At 34.3% G+C, this 24204-nt stretch overlaps 1 long non-coding RNA gene across 1 annotated transcript; it reads right to left on the reverse strand.

Moving 5' to 3' along the window:
- Positions 1 to 7321: 7321 nt before the first annotated feature.
- Positions 7322 to 23406, reverse strand: LOC131167027 (uncharacterized). Its single transcript, XR_009139954.1, has 3 exons — positions 22670 to 23406; positions 7965 to 8053; positions 7322 to 7781 (listed from the first exon to the last, which is right to left on the reverse strand). It is a non-coding gene; the product is annotated as an uncharacterized LOC131167027 (long non-coding RNA).
- Between the last annotated feature and the right edge of the window lie 798 nt (positions 23407 to 24204).

The following is a 24204-nucleotide window of genomic DNA, read 5'->3' on the forward strand; positions in this document are numbered from 1 at the left end:
GGTTTAATTGATATTGTGAATGTAATTAAAACAAAATAAATATTAGTTATGGATTGGTTGAGTGAGTTCTAATAACATTTAGGAATGTTATTTGCCTAGGATTTAGGATAAATTATATAAAACAACGAAAATTTTAATTTCTTCTTTAATTTTTAATTAAGTACACAATTTTATGTGAACAGCACATGAAAAATAAATCATTGTATTCATTTGAAGAATGAAATTTTGTGCAATTTTCATTTAAGAACAAACAATTTATAGTGGCAAGCCAGATTTAAAAAAAATAAAAAGTTCTAAAAATAGTAGTGAAATAAAAAATTTAATCATTACTAGCACAATTGTTTTTTATGCACGCACCATTCAAATCAGATTTTGTTTTCTCTCATTACTCATATATGATGTCCCAAAATTACAAAAATTCAAATTTAACCATCCTTCAAAAAAAAAAAAAAACATATTGTGAGGTGTGGAGAAACTTTAGAAACCTCAATTTCTTTATCGAAGCGATTCCCCGCTTCCCTCGATGGACTTTAGTATAGCATTTTGATTCCAATTCTTATAAGAATAGTCAACTTCTCCATTTTTCACATGTTGACGGAACAAGAATGATCTTGTGTTTGTTCGTCCACAAACAATATTAAAGTTAAACGTATGTATGAATAGGCAAGTTGGCCCCAACCATTTGCATAAGCATAGGAAATCTATGCTCAAGTATTCAACTAGTACCTAATACGAATTACACAAAATTTAATCTAGAGCCTCTAACTTCATTGAGTTGACTAATTCACTAATTTTATTGTTCATTTTTCAAACAAAAAATACTTTATAATCAAATTTGCATTTTATAATGAATTGTTCACCTCATATCTTTTTGCTTGTTTTTTGTGTGGAACCATTTTTTTTTCTCCTCACTTCCTCCCCAAATATAGAGTGGGTAGTGCTCAATGAGCAATGGTGTGATATTATCAATAACTTTTCCTAGTTCACTCATAAATGATTGGGAGAAATTATGGAGCTTGAAATAAGTGATATTTTGGTCATCTTATAATGGTTCATTTGTCTCCTTCTAAAGAACTTGTCTCCTCTATATATGGAACTTAGAAAATACTAAGAAAAGGAAAGGAAAATTAGAAGGATTCTAGTCTTTTATGTTTGGTTATTAAGGAAAGTGAGAAAGAAAATAAAAAATATATTAAATCAATAAACAAAATTTTAATTTTACTCATTCTTAACATTTTATTTTTCTTAATTTTTAACTAAATTAGAATAACTTTTTTTATTTTTAATGATATTTAATATAGAGTTAAGATATAGTAAAAATATATATATATATATATTTTTTTTTTCTATTCTTTTATCAAAAAAATCCTTGACTTAAACTAACCCGTAGTGGTTATGTACAGTGAATACAAGTGGATACAATTAATTTACATATGGTGAAAAACAATAGGTAACTTATGTACAGTGACAACTTAAATTGGTGCTTACTATTTTAAGTAATTGCATTTAATTGTCCAAAATAAAGTGATGGGGACCACGCCTAGTGTTAAATGAAAAATGAAAAACCAAAATTCAAAAATGGGTTATTAATATTTATAAAATTAATAGAAATTAAAATTTTGATTAAACAAATATTCATTTTTTGTATCATTTAAATTAATAAAAATACAAAGAAAACAAATTAAAGAAAATTATAGTAAATAGAAATTATTAAAATTATTTTTCTTAATTATTATAGTTCAAAACTCATTTTTATAAGAATATTTTTATTGCATATAAAAATTGAAAAGTAGTAAAACTATTTTTTAATGAATTACTATTTTATAAAATCCTTCCTTTTAGAAAATTTATAAATATTTTTATTTTAATTATATTTTAAATTCACAATCATTTAATTTTAATTTTAATTACAATTATGTGTATGATAAATAATTTAATTTTCAAAATTTGCATGTTAAAGTACTCTTCCAACAAGTTGCCAAACAATAGAAAATCATGCAATCCAATTCATTTTAAAAAAAAAAACTAAAAACTAACAATAAAAACAAAAAACCAACAATGTTGATAGTCGTATTGTCATAATATGTTTCTCCATCATGTATAAATAAAAACAAAAAATAAAAAATAAAAATAATACGAACAGACCTAAAACCTTAACTATCTCTCACCAGACATTAGCGTACAAAACATCAACATTAAAACATTTTTAGCTTAAACTCTGATTAATTGGTAAATAAAATTAGAGATGAAAGATGAAATGGGCTATTTCATGTTATTTAAATATACATAATTAATAATAAAGATTCAATGAATGAATGTTTGTAAGAGAAGGATAAAACTTAAAATAGAGAATGTGAGAATATCTCAACAAATGTATCTCGATAACTACCAATAATTATTCTAAAATACTTCTTTAACTATCCGTAACTATCTCAAAATATCCTTATAATTATGTTAAATTTATCCTCATAACTACCCATAGTTATCCTAAAATACCCCTATAATTATCTATAGCTATCCCAAAATGCTCTTATTTTATGTTTGGAAAAATTTTGGATTTGACGTTATATTAGATTTGAATAAAATGTAATAGAAAATTGAACTAAAATTTTTCCAAATCCATTCAAATCCAAATCTAAAGTGTGAAGGTTATATCATTTAAATTTTTTTGTTATACTATGGCTAATTTAAATATAATTTGAAGGTAGCTTGCAAATCTTAAGGGAGCATGCCAAAAGCTGTCCGTGGACGTGGGAGAAATGAAGTCAAACAGCAGTTTGTAGAAAATTGGAACCCAAACCCAGGTTGTAGAAAATTTTAAAAAGGGGGACCAGCAGTTTCAGAGTTGGCCTAATTATTAAAGAAAAAAAGGAAGTGAGGATGTGGACTTTGTAACAATTGAAATGGGTTGGCAAAGGGGCAATGCCAATTGGGAAAAGAGACCTTTCTTTCATCCCTTACACAATGAAGCCTTTCATTCATTTTTCTATTCAGACCAAAACAAAAACAAAAATTTAAAAATTCTCTTAGTTTTGGATTTGTAATTCATCACCTGCATATTAGACTTATACAAGTATTTTATGAATATGACTTATACAGCATATATAGGATCACCTACTCTTCAAATTAGATATGATTTTTTTTTAAAAAAAAATTATAAAAAAAAAAGTTCAAATCATTAATTAAAAACATTTATACAGGGGTGTGCAAACGATTGGTTCGGTCAAATTCGATTAATTAACTGAATTAACTAAAATTTTTGGTTAACAATAATCTCTAACCGAACTAATCGAATTATATGTTATAACCGAACCTATCCGACCGAACCAACTTTTTAGATAATTCAGTTAAATGAATTTGATCAAAATAATTTTAAATTAATTATAAAAATAAAATATAATTGTAAATTTTGTTTTTGTTTCTGGTACAGAGCTTAGAGAGGGAGAGAGAGAGAGATTTCAAGCAACAAAGACGAAGATACCAGAGTAGCCGAGTATTGCGATTTGCGAGTCTGCGAGCTACAAAGTCTCACGGTCGCCAAGCGAGCAAGAGCCAAACTGCCAAAGTCTGCAAGACTCAAGAGGGAACTTAGGGAAGAGAGATTTGGGACGGGAATTGGGAAGAGGCTCAAGTGAAGAGGCGAAGAGGGAGAAGTAGAGAACTCAGAGACTAGATTTCAGAACACTAACAAAACCCTAGCAGCAGTTGGCCTTTAAAAAGTAAAAAAAAAAAAATTAAACATTTAAGATTTAATATATAATATATTAATATTACTAATTTATATTTAAATTTTAATTAATTAATAATTCTGACAATTCAGTTATTCGAATTAAAATTCTCCATACCCAAATCAAAAATCGAATACCTAAAATTATCCAAATCTGTAACCAAACCGATCTCATCTAATGGTGGAATTCCATTGTCACCATCAACCTTAATTATTATTTATTCAGAAAAATAAAACTTAACAAAACATACCCTAATGCTAAGAATGAAACGGGGAACAGACCACTAAATCAATATTCAAAGTTTAATTCCTCATAAAACAAAAATATATTTAAACTAATAAATACACAATCACATCAAGACATTGGTGAATTAAGTATTTTGAAAATAATCAATCAATTTCCTGCCCAACATCTCCCTTTATGTTCCAAAAAAATAAAAAATAAAAAGACAAAAAGGCCATTGTGGGTTGGGGAGAGAAGCAACTTAGCTCAAGTGCTCTTGAATAGGCTTTGCAGGAAGGTGGGGGCCACTACCAATCACCATTCAAGTGGGCGCACTATGTGGCACCGACAGCTTAGAGTTGACAATCGAGGACGTCGGTCACAAATTGTGTTTGGCATTTCTCTAAATTGTCGAAATTATAAACCTTTTCCTTAGCAATGATCCACGGTGGCGCAACTTCTCATGCTTTCTATATATTTTGGGAAATGCAACAAGCAAACAATAAAATACTAAAAGTATCACAGTTGCGCTGTTAGCGACATTTCAACTACTGGCCGTTAATTCTTTTACAATTTTTTTAGGAGGGGGCAGAATTGTAAAAGTCCTAAACCACAAATTACCTAGGGGAAAATTGAGAGCTATGATGTAACTTTGCTTCCTATGAGTTCTACATACATCTTTTGATGCCTCTTAAGATATTTTAGTGATTACAAGTTAGATTTTTAAATTCGAACAGTGAAAGAAAATGATAACCCCATACATGTGAACATCTAATAAATCTCTAAGAAGTACTATAAAAAGACAAATTCCCTTTATCCAACATCTAACTTCACCGAAGGCTAACAGTTGATAATCATGATTTTATTTTGTATTCAATTTGCCACCTATAAGGTATAGGAGAGAGAGAAGTTTTTTTTTTTTTTTTCCCTCTTAATTTTCATACCTGCAAAATGAACTTTGATGGAAAATACACACACACACACAGACACCAACCAATTCTAGAAATAAATAAATTTCCCTTAATTTGTTTAATTTCTCTTTTTGATTGCACCAAACATAACTTATGAGAGCTCCACTAAGACAGAAAAGCAACTGGGCCCAAGATCTTAAAAAGGGACTGCAAAATCCTCAGGATTGGGCGTCGTTATACACTGCTTTGGGACTTCTTGTTTTCCACTGATAATTTGGCTTTACCCAACAAGTACAATAGAAAAATAGATAGAACAAAATGCTAAGCATAAACAAGCTTATCCATTCAGAAGTGGGCAGACTCACATATTTTACCTGTTTTGCCCGTTTGATTCAGATGGTTTAGCCGACAAATATATAAATAAATGTATATGTAAATATATTTTTGACATGATAAATGTCAGAAAATTATTTAGATTTTCTTTCCAGGACACTTGCAATATGATCAAAATTCATTTCCACAATGCACTAGGAGAAAGTAAATGAGACACAAGTTTCAGTTTGTTTTCCGATGCACAGCGTCTGAGTTAAATATAAACTAGGTTACGCATGCTCGAGCTACTATACATGTATTAATCACAGTCGCCCATAACATTTGTCCATTCTTACATACAAAATAAATACATGCTTTTATCATAACATTTTGACATCAGTTGGTCCCTTAACATCATACATTCAGAAAATTGCATACTGTAAATGCATCACCATGACAGAAATCTCATATACTGTACCGAAGGGGGGCAAGTAGAAAGTGGTGCCCGCCTGTTGAATAAGGCAATGCTTATTGTTAAAGTCGCTGACCAAATGATTTTTCTCAAGGTTAGGTTAGGTCATGATAAGAACTCTCTCCCCTGCAGTGTAAATTTTAGAGCTGAATATAGTAAACATATGTTTATTTGCATGTTTTCAATGGACTTAGGATGCTGCAGAATTTCTCTAGAAGTACATCTATGTTAGCATTATTATATAGCCTATAGGGAAAAGAAAAAAATAAAATAAAAATTGAACCAATAATTGATCCAAGACAAACGTTCAAGTTCTCTACTTTTGGTTTTGTGGGCAGGGTACTGGATGGCTTCAAAAAATTTAACATCCAGTGCCCAAAGCTCCCACCATCGGTGATATGGAAGGACACGATGTACTTGTTGTTTCTGTGATTTGAACTTCTGACATTTGGCAGAGGATTTTTGGGGTTGGGGTGGCGGGTGGGGGCGGCGGGGCCCCCCGGGGGGGGGGGGGGGGGGGGGGGGGGCGCGCCTGTTTAGAATGATAACCCAAGCTGATCTCTTCTCTCCTAAGACTGTTTCAGCAGTCATTTTTTTGCTCCCCCTTGTTAGTCATGAAACTGTAAACAATTTGCTTCTTTCAGTTGTCATAATATGTCAGCAGCAGGTGAAAGCTAATCACACAACAGTACCAAACAAAAAAGTATTGTCATCTATCTTCTAAAAGCATGTATTTGAAGAAATATGTGCAGAAATCTGTTTTCTTTTCCTACCTGATCAAGAATACAAACAAACTGTAATGTAACATTCAGGTTTCCAGGAGCAAAAAAAATAAGCAATAACATTACCAAACGGGTAGATTTCCACAAACTTAACCCAGCAAAAGTTTAATTTGCAGAAGATACTCCTTGTGGATCAAAGTGTAATTGTGTAACAAGCTCATCCTGAAAAAACACAACACATGCCTTTCCAAATGTTTTTACCCATTATTGTCCTAATCTTCAAGGAAAATGCATAAACATAGACTTTTCTTCCCCTTGCCGAGAACCAAATAACAGGGTACAAAACAAATTTACAAATTTACGAAGATAGATGAATAGTTCCCAATAACATGGGCAAAGCATGTGATGCATCTTGATTGGCAGCAAGCTAGAATCAAAGTAGTAAACAAGTGATTGAAGATAAGCTCAATATCCAAAGTCATACCATAGAGTTCATGAGGACCTTCATTATTATTATTATTATTATTATTTATTAAAGCACGTCATGTGCAGATTATACGAGCACAAGTTTCCTGCTTTGTTTTCATCTTCAAGTAACCTCAGCATGACAGCATCTGTTCTTGGAGGTGCCTCGTACAGCTAGATCTCAACATACACTTCAAGATCATATTATAGGATTTTTATGGAGGTCGGTGAGAGCTCTATTTTTGTGTTGACTTACCTTTTCTTTTGAAGAAGAGAGTTTCTGGTACTTGCAATGTCAGCAATCCCTTCTTTTTATAAATTGTATGCAGTCAGTTGCTTAGAATAAACTCAATACTTCATCAAGTCTGTTTTTTTCAATGTCTTGCGATTGCCCTTTTACTCCAGGTAATATGCTAATTAATTTGAGGATGCACAGAGAAGTTTGACAAATCAAGACAAAAAAAAAAAGGAGCCACATCAGGACAAAAATTTGAGGACACCAAGAAAGATTTATATTAAGACCAAAATTTGAGGACACTCGTTCAGGTTGAGAAACCTGGAAGCCAAGTGAGAGCTGAAATGCGAATCAAATGATGAAATACAGATGGCCTCAAATAATGTAATGACATGGTTCAGCACCCAGCTTCACATTAGTAAATTGGTACAAACTAGGCTTGATTATCCAACTGTTCCGGAACTCTGCTTTTAATTAGTGGATTTCTAGTAGTGCTCGCTTTACCCTTATCTGGATGTGCTAAATCTGATCTATAGCCAAATTTTGACAGAAGGAAAAGGAAATAAGAGAAATGCAAACAAACCCGTTAGTTTTTATGTAAGGTGGATACTGCAAATGCCTAGGTCTGAAGGCCACAGGCTATTAGTAATTCTTCATGGTTGGATTGGACTGAATGACTGATGCAGCCATGCATATCACATGATTCATATCCTTCTAAAACAAAGTAGAGAAAAATGTTTTAGTAGACAATTAAGACAATAGGGGAAGAGTACATATCCAAGCCAAAAAAAAAAACACTGAAACTAAACTTCTTCAACTATCAAAGGAGTAAAGACTGCAATATTATTCAACAAATAAGTGTAGTCAATAAACGTGCAGTGCCAAGACAGCGTTAACCTTTAGGAATAGCATTCTTGAACTATTTTGTTTAAGGCATCAGTCAAGACCCTTTCTTAGATCAGAGAAACCTTCAGCAGACTCAAACCCTGCACCACAAAAATCAATCTTAAATGGTCTGATGTAACACAGAGTATTCTTAAAAATTACTAACAATTGTATAGTGTAATTTCCCCTGCCAAATACAAAATTTTAATAGAACCACTCAATATATTATCAGTTTACTTCATGACAGTTGTTTGAAAAAAGGTGCTGATATCAAAGAAAGGCACACTCCAAAAGTTGTAAATGGCTCCCGAGTTCTAATACAAAATTGACTTCTCTTACCATGTACAATTGTATAGAGGATTCATTCAAATTTCCGCTCTAATAAGTTGGGACATGTAACTATTATGCTTCGAAAAAACACATTTCAACTTGCTAGGAAAACTTTATGTGGTCAGATAAATAATCTACCCTGCATAGATACCATTGAAAATACTTTTTAGACATGTCATGGGTAGTGGGAAGTTCCTGTATATATCCTCTAATGTAAAAATTTTAACCAGACTACCATATTGAGAAATAGTCTACACTGGATAGTAGAAGGCATTGTTGCCGTTGCAGTAGCAATACTGCTAGAAATGACTCAATGGCTTCCACCATATTCATGGCAGCAGAAGTTCAAAATTGCCATCTCAAAACCCATGCGAAGTCTTAGACTGAGGACATTGTAAGGAGGAAATAAGACTTGCCAAGGCCCCATGACTCAGAAAAATCCAAAAAAATCAAAACAGAAAATTTGTTTCAAATTTTTGATAAATTAGAACTTAAAAATAATATAAAACTTATAAAATAAAATAAAAAAAAAGAGGGAAAATCAAAATTATAAAAATAACATTATCTAAGAGTCTTAAATTTCGCTAAAATACAAAATTTAGGAATTTAAAAAAAAAAAAAAAATGAACGAATTGGGTTATCCCAGAGTAAAATGTTTTTACAATCCCTTGCATGATAAACAATCTATTCTCCTAATTAAAAATAAAATAAAATAAATAAAATAAAAAATTTATTTGACTTCTATTTTTTCCACTTTTAAAGGTTATTAAGTGCTCTTCTCTCTTCTTATTTTGTCCACTTTTAGCCCCTTGACCAGGATAATAGAAATAAAAAAGAACAAATATGTAAATAGAGACACCTACCCCATTCTTGTTTCCTTTAACTCTTCACATGCATATATTATTATCTATTAAAGTGTTTTCTTTATCATGAATGCTTATATATCTATTCTCGCTCTCTAATGGGATAACCAACAATCCTAGATAGGACCTTTATTTCTCTCCTAAGCATGAAATAAATAACATTCTCACCATATGCTGGATTGTTGAAGGATAAATGTCTCATAATAATGGGGCCGAGGTACATTGCTTTTATTATATGGTACTCCATAAGTTATTCTACTATATTATTGCCACACCATAAATTTTATTAATCCGAACTCTTAAGCCTAAGGCGATCACGGTCTTTGATGGGATAATCTAATAGCCCTAGATAGGGTCTTTACTCTTCTCATTATAACCAAATAAATAATCTCTTCTCACCATATAATGGATAGTTGAGTGAGAGGGTCCCATAAAATTGAAATTTAGCCTTAAAATATACTATTATTATCATTATTGTTGTTATCATTATTAAGATTTAATGTTTCATTCAAATAATTTATTTATGGTTATTGTTCCTATGTATTATTATATGTCTATTTTTAATCATTTATTTGTTCTCATTTATTAACTCCGCCTGTGATGCACTTAACATTCTAATTTTTTTACACACAGTCGGGTCCCAAGCCCGAGCAAAGGAGGAGGGTTGCATTAGGTAGCTGACAGCCAATGTAAAACTTGTCAGATCACTATGATATGAATTTTTACCGAATATTTGTCAGGGCGTCCCCTACGAGCAGACATGTTGCACTTGTACCACCTGGGTGTAACAAAAAGAGGACTAGGTCGTCACTTCGAAGCAACATGCCATGTCAACGCCCGGGTATGGTGTCAAATATGCGAGGGTTCCTACATCATTCTGGACGTGAACAGGTAAAGAAGCTAGTTTAGGAAACTAGGATTAGATTAACAACTTGGAATGGGGACACTTACGGGTAAAACCATGGAAATTGTGGATAATGAATAGAAGAAAACTTAATATAATTTGCCTTCAAGAAACTAAGTGGGTGGGGGAGAAAGTTAGAGAAATTGATAAATTATGATTTAAACTTTGGTACACTGAAAAAGAAAAACATAAGAGTGGAGTAGGAATTATTGTAGACAAAAACTTAAAAGATAGTGTTGTTGATGTAAACAGAGCAGGGGACAAAATTATAAAAATCAAGATGATATTAGGCCAAGAGATAATAAATATCATTAGTAATTATGCTCCTCAAGTAGGCTTGGCAAAAAATCTTAAGAGACAATTTTCAGAAGATAATACAAGGCATACTAAATATTCATAGGAGGAGATCTAAATAGACACGTTGGAAGAGATAATAAAGGTTATGAGAGGATATATAGAGGATATGGATATGGGGGCAAAAATGAATCTGGGGAGATAATCTTAGACTTCGCTATATCATATGATTTTATTATAATGAATACTTATTTTAAGAAAAGATAAGAACACTTAATAACCTTTAAAAGTTGACAAAATAGAAGTCAAATAAATTTTGTTTTTAACTAGGAGGTTAGATTGTTTATCATGCAAGGATTGTAAAGTTATTCCAACCGAATGCCTAACCACACAACATAGACTCTTAGTATTAGATATATGTACTAAAAAATGGAAGAAAAAGGATAAAATAAACCAATGCAAGAAAACTAGGTGGTGGAATTTAAAGGGATAAAATATAATAAAAGTTAAAAATAAAATTATAAAAAATGAGGATTTGACTATAGAGGATGGGATAGATACAATACTCTTTGGAGTAGATTAGCTAGCTCTATTAAAAAGACAGCAAAATAGATTTTAGGGAAGATTCTTGAATGGCAAAGAAAGTTGGTGGTGGAATAAAGAATTTAGTATAAAACGTGGCAAAAATGTAAAAACATGGACAACTTTAAAAAGTATAGAGACAAGAAAAGATGCAAAAATAAAAATCATTAGTAAAGCTAAACATAGATCATTTAATAGTCTGTATGATAGATTAGATACAAAAGAAGGAGAAAGAGATATATTTAAACTTGCTAAAGCTAGAGAAAGGAAGAGTAAGGACTTAGGAAATGTAAAATGTATAAAAAGTGAGGATGATATTGTCTTGGTTAATGACGAAGACATAAAAGATAGATGCAAAGTAACTTTACTAAGTTGTTTAATGAAAACCAAATAGAAGGCTTAAACTTAGAATTGACAAATGAGGAAAAGACTTAAAATATGAGATTAATTCGCAAAGTTAGAGTTAACGAAGTTAAGTTTGCAGTAAAAAATATGAAAAATAGAAAAGTTATAGGACCGGATAACTACCAATTGAAGTTCGGAAATGTTTAGGTGATAACAGAATTATATGGTTAACTAATACCTATATAGAAAAATAAAAGAGATTTTCAAAATTGTAATAACTATCGTAAAATTAAACTTATGAGTCATATAATGAAACTATGAGAAAGAGTAGTTGAACAAAGATTAAGGCTAGAAACGAAGGTCTCAAAAAATCAATTTGGTTTTATGCCCAGGAGATCTACCACAAAAGCTATATATCTTTTAAGAAAATTAATAGAAAAGTTTAGGAAAAAAAAAAGGGACTTGCATATGGTATTTATTGACTTAGAGAAAGCATATGATAGGGTACCTAGGGAAGTTCTATGTTGGATTTTAGAGGGAAAAAAAAAAAAGTGTATATAATAGGTATACTGATGTCATTAAGGATATGTACGATGGAATAATGACTAGAGTAAGGACTATACATGGATGTTGGCCTAACAAGGCTTACAATTCTTGTTTTGATGATAACAAATCAAGATAAGTTTGATATGGTTTTCAAGTTGAACTATTTCAGGAAGCAGGTAAAGCTCAAGTATTTCAAAGCCAAACTCAAGGGTTATTAAAGCTTATGATGGACATATTTTATAAAAGCTTGAAGAATGAAAGTTGATTGAAAGCTCAAAGATGATATATGATCAAGGAAAGATTTCAAAGCAAGGATTTACATGAAGATCAAAAGTTTAGAGTTTTAAGGATGTCTCTATGTAAGTACTTCAAGTAAACCTCAATATAAATTGAATTGAAGCTCTTACAAATAAAAAGAAACTAAGACACAAATTTTTGAAAGACCTTAAAATATATTTTCTAAATCAAAATGGTAAAGGTCTCAAGTTAGGAAAAAAGTTTTCAAAGTGAAAAAGGAATTTTCTGAGAGTCAGGCGACTGCCCAATATAGGCAGTAGACTGCCAAAATTAAAGGAATTATATCTGGGAGGCAATGGGGTCCCAGGCGACTGCCTGAGTCCTGTCAGGCGCCTAGGTGGTCAAGCCAGGCGACTACCTGTGTCATGGCAGGCGACTGCCACTCGAACAGAATTTTAAAAACTCAACAGGAAAATTTTTAAATGAATTTCTTGGGCTCTACTCTTTTTGAAGCTTGATGCTTACTCCAAGCAAACTTGGGGGGCAAGAAATTATATTTTAAACATCTATAAATAGCCCCAACTATAATGATTTTAAACACCAAGAAATTTCCCAGTAATCAACAACTCTCAAAGCTCTCAGTCTCTCTTGCGCTCATTCTACTTTCACTACTGAATTGCTGCTAATCCTAACTCCGAATTTGAGTCTTCAAAGTCTAAATCTTTCAATACTCGGAAGATAAATTCGGTGATCTAAATTCAATTGAGCTTCAATCTTTTTATATTGATTTACATTGAAGTATATTTGTGCTAAATATTGTACTAACCAGCTCTGTTGTGAGAGTGCTTCTTGTACACAAATTTTTCTCTACTTGTTTCTTGTTTTAGACGATTCAAGGTTGTTGGATTGTCGTGCCAAGCGAGGGGATATCGTTTGGAGAGGCGGGCTCTAGCCTAATCGAATGAGTGTTGTAAAAGGTGTTGTTCCGCCCGGCAAAGGAACTGACTTAGTGAATCTTTTGGTGGTTTGCCAAAGGTGAGGACGTAAGCTGGGTATAAGCCGAACCTCATAAAACTCTATGTTCCTTTCTCTTTTCCCTACTCTTTATTTTTCAGCATACTTTACAAATTGCATGGATGCTTTAAATTTCTGAATTCTAAGTGTTTGGTTATTAAATTGACTGGAAGATAATTTGTTTTGGTTTGATCAGCATTGATTGCGGAAACCGAAAGGAACTACGTTGGTTGATCATCCTAAACTTATTAAACTGAAGGTTTATTTAAAATCTAAACCTTGGAAAGAAGTGTGATTGTGAATTTTTAACACAGGGCTTATACAAATCCAACAAGCATTGCATATTACTACAGGGCTATTGTCACAAGAATCAAGTGTGCGGTTATTTTGGATTGATTATTTTACAAGTACTTTGTGATTATGTTTGGGTTGTGTTTATTGTTGTAATATAAAAACTTTTAAAAAGAACATAAATCTTTTAAAACCCAATTCACCCCCCCTCTTGGGAACTATAACCTATTTTCAATGGAGAAACTAGAGAATTCTCAATCACTATAGGTGTACATCAAGGATCTACTTTGTGCCCTTATCCTTTTGCTTTAGTGATGGACCAATTGACTAAGAGCATTCAAAATGAGGTTCGAGGGTGTATGTTGTTTAGATGATATTGTATTGATTGATGAAACTATGGGGCGAAGTAGATGCTAAGTTAGAATCATAGAGAGAAGTTTTGGAATCTAGAAGCTTTAGGATAAGTAGAAATAAGACATAATATATGAAATGTAATTTCAGTAATGGTAGGAGAACTATTGGAGACAAAGATAAACTTGATGATGAAGAAATAAATAGCACTTTTAGATTTCGAAACCTTGAATCTATTATGCAAGCTGAAAGAGAAATTAAAGATAATGTAATGCATAACATTAAAATAGGTTGGGTAAAATGGAGAAATGCTTCAAGTGTGCTTTGTGATTGTAGAATACCCTTAAAATTGAAAGGAAAGTTTTATAGGACTGCTATAAGGCCAGCTATACTATATGGATCAAAATATTGGATGACGAAGAAACAAAATATCCAAAAAGTAAAATTTGTCGAGATGAGAATGCTTGAAAGATAAATTAAAATTAAAGAATGAACATATTAACGGTAAGTTAGGTATAGCTTCTATAGAAGATAAGATAAGGAGGGACGACTTAGATGGTTTGGGCACTTGCAACGTAGGCCACATAGTGCGCCAGTGAGGAAGAGCGAGTTAGTTATTGTGGGGGGCAGTAGGAGTAAGCGTAGACGTAAAATAACTTAGAATGAGATAGTGAATAAGAATATAATAGCCTCAAATTTGTCAAAAGAAATGGTTCATGATCAAACAAATTAGCGGAAAATGATTCATATAGCCGACCCCACCTAGTGGGACTTAAGGCTTGGTTTTGCTGCTATTGTTGTATTGTTCTCATTTATTGTTATTTTTTTCTCTCTTCTCTTCAAAAAAAAAATAATAATATTTCAAATTCTTTTTTTAGAATTATTATGTGTTTCCTAATATATTAATTTGGCCAACAACAAGACAGGTAGCAGGTTTTCCTGGTTTGGAGTTGCTTACTTTCTTTCCTTAGGCATGACTAGGTGACTCATTTTCTCATATACTGTGAGGGGAAATGAGGTCACAGTCAACGAAATTAAGATCGAAGGAGCACATTATTAGCCCTAGTGGCTAAGGTTCCTCACTCTATTTTGTTTAGATGATAACAACCCATTAGTGGTTCTTTAGTTTATTAATATCTTTCCTCTAGTCAATGTAGATAACTAGGTGAACTCTAAAGCAAGCATAAGAATCAGATGAACTTTAATGAATTTATAAGCAAAGACATACACAAGGAGTACTCAAAGGCACAACCAATTGAAGTCCACATTTTAGGATTATATGTACTGGGTTGCGTGTGAGGTAGGAATCCCTAGTAACTCTTACGACATGATATTGGCAAGAACACTCAGCAAGAGATTGAGCAATTGCATATGCATGCTAGTTCATAGGATTATCAAACTTAATTAGGTATCAAACATATCTTTGCAAGATATCCTACAACTAAACAAACTTTTATAAGGACAAATTTTTTAACCAGTTAGTATTTCAACATTTTACAAACTTGGTCCTCATTTTAGTCAAACACTGGTCAAGCACCCAAATAAATGTTTTAAAACAAGTGCTTAGATGGTTTTTGAAAAAAAAAAAGAAAGGGCTGGCTACAGAAAACTGGCGACGGTTTGGAGAATGCACAAGAAAACCGACGATAGTTTGAGTCGAGACCAATGTCCTTACAGAAAACCAACGAAGGTTTCTAGAATGATTAGGAAAACCGTCGACGGTTTCTGGCAGAGACAGAACGCATTAAATGAGTCTAAAACGGCTAGTTATCATTTTGTCTTGGCTCAATAAATGCCCAACAGCTACCAAACGACTAGTTTGTCCACTTGGCTATAAATATAGCCCTTCAACATTTATTTAAAACATTGATTGAGCACTTATTGTTAGTAAAGTTAGTTGAAGCATTCATTCTCATCTCCACTTGCTCAAAAACTCTCTTGCTACTTATTCTTGTCTACACATCACTTGCTGAAAGAGAGTAGTGTGAGGTTTATACTTGTATCATCAGCTCAAGTAGGAGCATTCTACACTGTATCTACTTGCTTTCAAATTATTGCATTGGGAAGTTCTTTGTGAGCCAAAGAAAGGTGCTTCTTGGTGAACACCGCGGAACAACTCTTGGTGAGCAGCTAGATTGTAAAGGCTTCTTCGCTAGTGAAGGAGGGTTGCTTAGTGGATTTGGGGAATCCTTGAGTTGGTCTCAAGGCGTGGATGAAGGCTTGGTGCCGAACCATGTTAATATCGTCGTGTTAAGCTTTTCTTATTCTTCCTCTTTCATATTGCTTGCTTGTTATTATTTGCCTTGAATATAAACTGTGATATAATACTCTTGCATCTTGCCAAGATAATTTTGTGATTGTAGAAAATTTTCATATCCGTGAGAAAGTGCACAGAACGTCTATTCACCCCCACTAGACGCGCACCCGGGCCGACAAACATGGTTTTAAATAATAGTCGCGACCATTACGTAACGCCGTTATGTAATAGTTTTTCGGGCTACTGATACCGTTGCACACCACGAAATCGGTGGGAAGAAAAATCACAGTTGTAGCAGCCGTTACGGACCGCAACCGTTATGTAAAGGCCGCTACAGCCATTATGTAACCGCTACAAGATTGTTACATCAAAAAATTTATTTTATTTTTTACTTTTTCTTCTCACTTTTTCACTCTCTTTCATAAATCATATACCATGTGGCGATAGGGGGAAAAAATTATAATGAGGACGACAATAATACAAAATTTACTATTTCTTTAAATACTCATAAGTGACGCATTAATTAACAATTTGAAAAATACTAACTTGTTAGAAAAATATTTTATTTTGATAATATTAGTAATGCAATATTTATGTTATAGATTTTCCAACTTCAACCTTCTTTCTTTTCTAGCTATTTTATATTTGTATTATTTGTATGTCTTACGTGTCTAATAGATTAATGGAGTGTATAATGTATTTTATTTTATTAATTAATTTAGAACACATAAGAATTTATCACAGATAAGAACAATGAGAAGCATAAATACCCACACACATAATTTTTCTATCAATGGTGGTTTAAAACAAATGTAAACTTGTTGCCCATACCAAGTAACTTAGTTACTCAAACTAAAGGATCCAAAATACACTAAAACTCTTTCTAAGAAGAGCTAAAACTTTTTTTATTTATTATTATTTTTGTAAAAGAGGGTGGCGCCTCCTATCTTTATTAGTAAACCCCTCACTTATGGCGGAGGAATACCGTGGTTCCAACTGACTTAACCAATTTATTCAAAACCAATAAACATGACCAACAACCAAACAAATAAATAAGAATTAGACAACTATAAGTGAAAAACTAACAAAACTTCGGAAGGTCCCGAGAAATAAACCATCCACTACAGCCTTCACAAACACCAACACAAAGCATCACGTGCGCAAGGAAGGAAATCCCAACAAATCCAATCGAATCATTCCCCTGACTTGCTGTGGAAGATCATCCTGGCAACTATATGATCGAGATAAACCAAATTCAGCTTGCTTGGCAAAGAAATCCGCACTTTGATTCGCCTCTCTGTACACATGTTCCACTTTGTAATGTATGTCTCTCAATGCTAACACAAGCTCTTCCCATAATTCTCATAAGTTCCAAACCAAACACTTCCCAGAATTAATCTATTGAACCAACAAAGCAGAGTCACAAGCATTCTCCACTTGATCAAATTCGAGATCTTTGCACAGATTAATCCCTATAATAATCGCTTTCAATTCAGCCATATTATTGGTTCCATAACCCAGTAATGAGGAAAAAGCTACTATAAATAATCTTTTTTCATCTCTTATCACTCCTCCACCACCACAATTACTTGGGTTACCTCTACAGCTTCCATCCACATTCAACTTAACCCAACCTATCCCAAGTTTACACCATTTGACTACACGAGGAATATGAACCCTCACATTTTTTACTTGAATATCCAAAGTACGAAGGACTGCAATATCCGTGCAAGAAGCAAGTGCACATCTAGATAATTTGTCCAAAATGGATCTTATCCAATACTTAATATCAAGCCACACAGTTCTCACCAAATCATGAATTAATTCCATCCTGGCTCTACATCGACGAGTCCAAAGTCTCCAAATGATGAGACTAGGTATGAGACCTACCAAAATGCCTAACTGTGAGGCCCGTTTTGCACAACTAAACCAGAAATTAACTTTGGATTTCCATGTATTCGTTGCCATACAACAAACACCCAACGCCATTGCCGCTTGTTTCCAAACCTCCTGAGCAAAAGATCCCGTGCAAAACACATGGTCTAGAGATTCAATCTTGGCATTTGAACAACAATCACACCGAGAGGCCATCTGAACACCAACTTCTTGAATACGAGTATCAACTGGATGACAAGCGAACCAAGACTTCCACATACAAATTGACACCCGTTTTGGCAACATAGATGCCAAATCTATTTTGAAACTAAGAATTCCTCGTTACGCTCCCTTATAATTTCTCAAGCACTTGTCGTGGTAAATTTCTCATCTGTTGAAGGTTCTCAAATTACTCTATCTAGACCCTCATTGCAAGAAATAGTAGAGTTCATTACTTCCTCAATCTTTTCTTCACCCAACAGATCCACTAATAAATCAACATTCCACCCATCTCTATCCCAACAATCTTGTGTTCGTAGCTTATGATTTCTGATTTCCTGAACCTTAGCACAAAGGGGACCGGAGGCTAACCAATGATCAAACCAAAAAGAGGCCGACCCTTCTTTAATTTGAACCCGAACATGCTCTAATACTTCAAGTATCACACGTGCAATCGATCTCCAAAATCTAGTTCCTTTATCTAGCTTCATTTCTCTCAAGTGGTGTCTATTATTCAAATACTTGACTTTAAAGAATTGGGTCCACAGATTATCCATAGTTAACAATCTCCACACAAACTTCATAAGCAATGATTTTTTTACTTCCTCAAAATCCCTAAAACCCAAACCACCCTCACAAACAGGCTTACATATATTAGGCCAGGAACACCATTTCCTTTTTCTTTTATCATTTACTCCACTCCAAAAAAAATTCGATAACAGAGAATTTATCTTTGTGAATACAATATTAGGAATGTCAATTACCGCCAATTGATGAACCGCCATTGATGATAATACATGCTTAATTAAAGTTAAGCAGCCCCCTTGAGATAAAAACTTAAATTTCCAACCCGCTATCTTTTTCCTCAATTTAGCAACTAAAGGCTCTAAAATACGGGCGGTAAGACGACCCGATACCAAAGGAACACCCAAGTATGTAGCAGGGAACCCTCCTTCCGCAAAGTCAGTCATCCTTAACAAGGATCGCTTCCGAGCATAAGCAATTCTCTTTGACAAAAAGATACTTGACTTATCTTTATTCATCATTTGACCAAACCAATCCTCATATTTCTTAAGAGTCTTGATAAGCATTCAAATGGAACTTCTCTTACCATTGGCAAAAATAAGAATGTCATCCGCATAGAGTATGTGAGATACCAAAGGCGCCCCACGAGAATGATAGTAAGCCCCTATCTTATTCTCCATAAAATTTTTCTTTAGACGCCGAGAAAGAACTTCCTACAAAATAATAAACAGATAAGGAGATAGAGGGTCTCCGTGGCGAAGCCCTCGAGAAGGTTTAAAGAAACCTTTATAAATGTCATTCATCGTAATGGAGAACCAAGGAGAGGAAACACATTCCGCCACTAAACCATAGAATCTCTGGGAGAATCCAAAACTTTTCAGAACCAAGTTTAAAAAATCTCAATCGACCCTATCATATGCCTTTGCCATGTCAACTTTAATCATTACATTTCCACCATTAGACTTCTTATGCAGTGAATGAATCATTTCTTGTGCCAATGTAATATTTTCAAATATACTTCTATCGGGAATGAAAGCTCCCTACTCCGGAGAAATCAAAGAAGACAATAAACCTGTCATCCTTGCAACAATAATTTTTGAAAAAAATTTGTAGATAACACTACAAAGACTAATAGGCCTAAACTTGTCAAAACTCTGGGGATTCTGAACTTTTGGGATTAGAACAATGTAAGATGCAGAATAAAATCTAGAAAAAGGAGACCCAACAAAAAATCTCTAGCTGCATCGATCACCTTTTCTTTTACAATATCCTAACAATCATGGAAAAAAGCCGAACCAAAACCATCCGGACTTGAGCTACTATTTCTCGGGATAGAAAGAATAGCATCCCTTACCTCCACCTCAGACGGTGCACGACAAAGAGCAAAATTCCCTTCTTCAAAAACCAAAGGAGATATAATATCATCAAGGTAAGTTGTTCGACTGGGTCCTCATGAACAGCCTCCATAGAATCCAACACTTCTCCATTCGGAAGCTTCAATGAATGAATCATAGCCTTCTTCCTCTTTTGGTTCACAAATGCATGAAAGAACTTTGTATTATTATCCCCCGCCTCCAACCACTTCTTCTTAGCTTGCTGAGAAATACGAATCTTCTCCCTCTTTTCCCATGCTTCCAACTCGAGTTTAGTAAGGAAAAAATCTTCCTCAATTTCTGGCGAATACCCTTCCTGAAGCTGAGCCTCTAGACCCTCCATACTTTCCTCCAGTTTTTTAATGTTCTGATGCACATGTCCAAATACCTACTTGTTCCAGTTTCGGATTGCAACTTTCGTATGCTTCAATTTAGCAGCAAATCTAACTAAACTCGTGTCAAGGAATTCCTCCCTCTAGGCTTCCTCCACGCAAGACTTAAAAGACTGATGAGTACTCCATATATTCTGATACCTGAAGGGGGAAGGACCATACCGATGTAAATCTCTATGAAACCGACTAATCAAAGGGTTATAATCTAAAGTCCTCCTATTTCCATACTCAAAATAAATATTTGGCAAATATTGGAGAAGAGTCGAATTATAGAGGACCCTATCCAATTTTGCCCAACTCCGAGAATGTCCACTGTAACCATTACACCAAGACATGTTGCTGCCAGAAACAACCAAATCCATAAGACCACAATTGTCCAAGCAAGTATTAAATTCCTCCATAGCCGATAATGACCTCGTATGACCACCAATACGTTCCGAATCTGAACGGATGATATTAAAATCTCCTGCCACTAACCAAGGGAAATCATCCCTCTTAACAAACTCCAAATCATTCCAAAGATCCCGTCGATCTGTTTGACGACATTTAGCATAAACAAATGAAGCCAAGAACTTCTGGTCCACAAAACTAAAAATACCCGAAATAACTTGATCAAACATATATTGTAACTCAAAGTGCACTCTCTCTTCCCAAAACATCCAAAGTTTACCCCCCATTGATGCATTCGCACAAAAAATCAAAAAAATTAGAAAGTCAGCCCATTGCAACATTAAACTTTCATCGGAAAATGGCTCTAAAAGAACCTAAATAGAAGGCGAAACTTTCCTCATTAACTTTTGTAAACGGCTTTTAGACGTTCCTAAAACCCACACATTCCACACTAGAATTGTATTAATCATAAATTAAGTTTCTTTGGACGGGTAATAATCTGTTGAGACTTTTTCTCACTCTACCCATTAATATCCTTTAGCTTAACAAGCCGAACATGTAAATCATCATCTGAAGAATAGCCTTTTTCCAATGGGAGTTTCTCTAAAATATTTGTCTCCACCTCCCCATCCGATTCACAATTATGTAGGACATACCTGGGCATGATTGTACACTCTTGTTCCAAGATTTTTGAAACCATGTTACAAGATGTCATCAACTGATCACGCACTACTATAGTATCTTCCACTATCAAAATATCAGTGTCTGGAGCACCCAAGACTGGTTCAACAATCTCCTCCCTCTGCTCAATCTCATACTGTTTTGTGTTCATCTGCAAAATCTCCACCTCAGGCCTCGGTTCTTCAGATAAAAACTCCCCCTCTTCCATCTCACTTTGCGGAACTGTCTCAACCACTGGCAAAATTTGTGTTGTCGTTGCACCCTCTTGAACATGATCCACCTCTAAATTTCTTCAACAATGCATGGATCTCTCAATTCTCTCTAAACTTCTTTCCGTTCATCCACATGCTTCACACGCCAAACTTCTTGTCGATTTTCTTGTCTAGCATTTTTCATATCCTTACGTCTATCCTCAAATTTCTATTTCCTTTCACCCACTCGGCATACCACCTTGGAATGCCCTTGTCTATGACATTTCTCACAATAAAATTCTTGCTTTTCGTACCTCACTTCCTATCAAATTTTTTGATTTGCAGAAACAACAATCGGGAAAGCATCCACCTGATCTGCCAATAAATCCACTTCCACACGCATTCTCGCACCCGTAGCCCTGGTTCGATTAAACATAGCATTGTCAATTCCCAGATATCAACCAAACCTCGTCGCTAGAATTTGTAAACAATCAGGCCTATACATGTGCATCGGAAGACCAGGGAGAAATAACCATTGAGGGGCCAAGGATGGTTCCTGCTTCAAATTGAAATCCTTTGTCCATCGAAAAAAACGAAACGGGAACTATCCAAAATTCTTCCTTCACGTGACCATCCATGAAGAAAATCTCGTTCATTATTCATCTGAACCAGTACGTAAAAATCATCGATGAAACTAAAGGCCCCAAGACTTTATGATATTCAAACGGATAACATCAATGGATAGCCTAGAGCACAAAAATTTCAAAACTTTCGCAAACTGGAAATTTTCCGCCACTTTGTTCATCTCAGCCTCAGAGAAAATGAATCCTATATCTCCATCTATATCAACAATATATCTCATGACTAGTTTGAAAAAGAAAGACGACAGGTTAACAGCGTGAGAACGTGATACTACATGGGCGTACGACAAAAAACCTAAACCACCTTTAGGAAGAGGCCCCATTGGTGGAGGATCCACCAGAGGGCCCGTGTGCGCCGTCATCGAACCCTAGGTCCGTAGGCGCCTAACTTTAGCGAGTCTCGGTCAGATTCGTACCTGGGAGGAGCTCACGCCAGCGGCAGCAAAGAAACGAACGCTAGCGGCAGCGGTGGCAGGTTGCACCTACTCCTGCTCGCGAAAAACACTGGCGAACAGCGCGAGATCGTCCTTGTGTCGAAGAGGTAAGAGAGTTGTCTAAGAGATTGGCGGCGAGGCGTGGTCGCGACAGCGATGGCAGCGATCTGGTGGTCTGCAATGGTATGCAGCGCCGATCGGAGAAAGAGAAGCACAGCCAGCAATTGAAAATTCTCTGCAACTGCAAATCAAGGGTTCGCTGCCCCCCCCCCCCCCCCAAGAGTCTCGTTGTGTCTAAGGGGCAAGAGAGCTGTTAGAGAGATCGGCGGCGAGGCGTGGTCGCGACAGCGATGGCAATGATCTGGTGGTCTGCTATGGCAATCTCAGTGCTATCAAAGAGAGACGACTTCGTGCTAACTATGCAGCGCCGATCGGAGAACACAGCCGGCGATCGGAAGTTCTCTATGCAAGTATGCTAATATGCATAAGGTTGTGTGTGCTTCAAAAATATTCATGACTGTTACACCCGCTTTCCGTTATGTAAGATCTGCTAGTCCCGCTTCCCATTACACCCGTTACCATTACGTTACTCTACCCGCTACCGCAATTTAAAACCATAAGCATAAAATAATGCTTTATTTTATTTTATTTTCTTTCTCCTTACATTAATAGGAAATACAATAATAACCATGGTCGTCCTAATGCATCACGTGATAGCTTATTTCTATTACATATTAGTATCTTGATCCCAAGGGACATGTTCGTAAAATATTTTTTCTAAATTTTTTAATTTTTTTTAAGTTAGCAGCTAGACATTCATTTCAAGAATATTATAGTTGAATATGATGTAGTGATAATTGTTCTTTTGAACAAGTGATGATAAGGGTGCTGATTATTAATCACCTTCCTTACGCACAAATGACTCCCAAACCTATTTTTCTAGTTCAAGACCATTTTATTTCTTAAAAAAGGGTTTTGTCTCTGTTTTTCCTTTAATAAAGTAGGGTGGCGACTTCATTTTTTATATTTTTTTTTCCTTCTAACCCAATTTAAGGGAACAGCATAAGGCATCGCGCATGTAACGACACTAAAAAATAAAAAATTGAGAAAATTTAAAGCCAAAAAGTTCAGGAAAAAAAATCAAAACATCCTTCCAAAAATACAAAATTTTTAAAAAATTAAATAAGTATAAAAATATATAAGCAAAAGTAGATAGAAAACCAATTTTTTTTGCAAAACCTATGGCTTGTTTAGTTGTGGAAAACATTTTCTCTTTTCCATTTTCATTTTTCCCAAGAGTTATAAAAATTTTAGCTCATTTTTTTAATCTTTTATGATTCTACTTAAAAAACGAAAACAAAGAGTTTGTTTAAATGTTCAAAACAGGTTTTTTTTTTTTTTTTAGATTTCAAAATAATTACGAAAAAGATAACTTGTTTATCAATTTTCCAAAAATAATACAAGGCAATATTTGGGATCATAGATTTTGGGGCTTGAACTTGAATTTTTTGTGTTGA

Source organism: Malania oleifera, chromosome 10, assembly GCF_029873635.1.
Source record: "Malania oleifera isolate guangnan ecotype guangnan chromosome 10, ASM2987363v1, whole genome shotgun sequence".
In the NCBI taxonomy this organism is placed as follows: Eukaryota; Viridiplantae; Streptophyta; class Magnoliopsida; order Santalales; family Ximeniaceae; genus Malania; species Malania oleifera.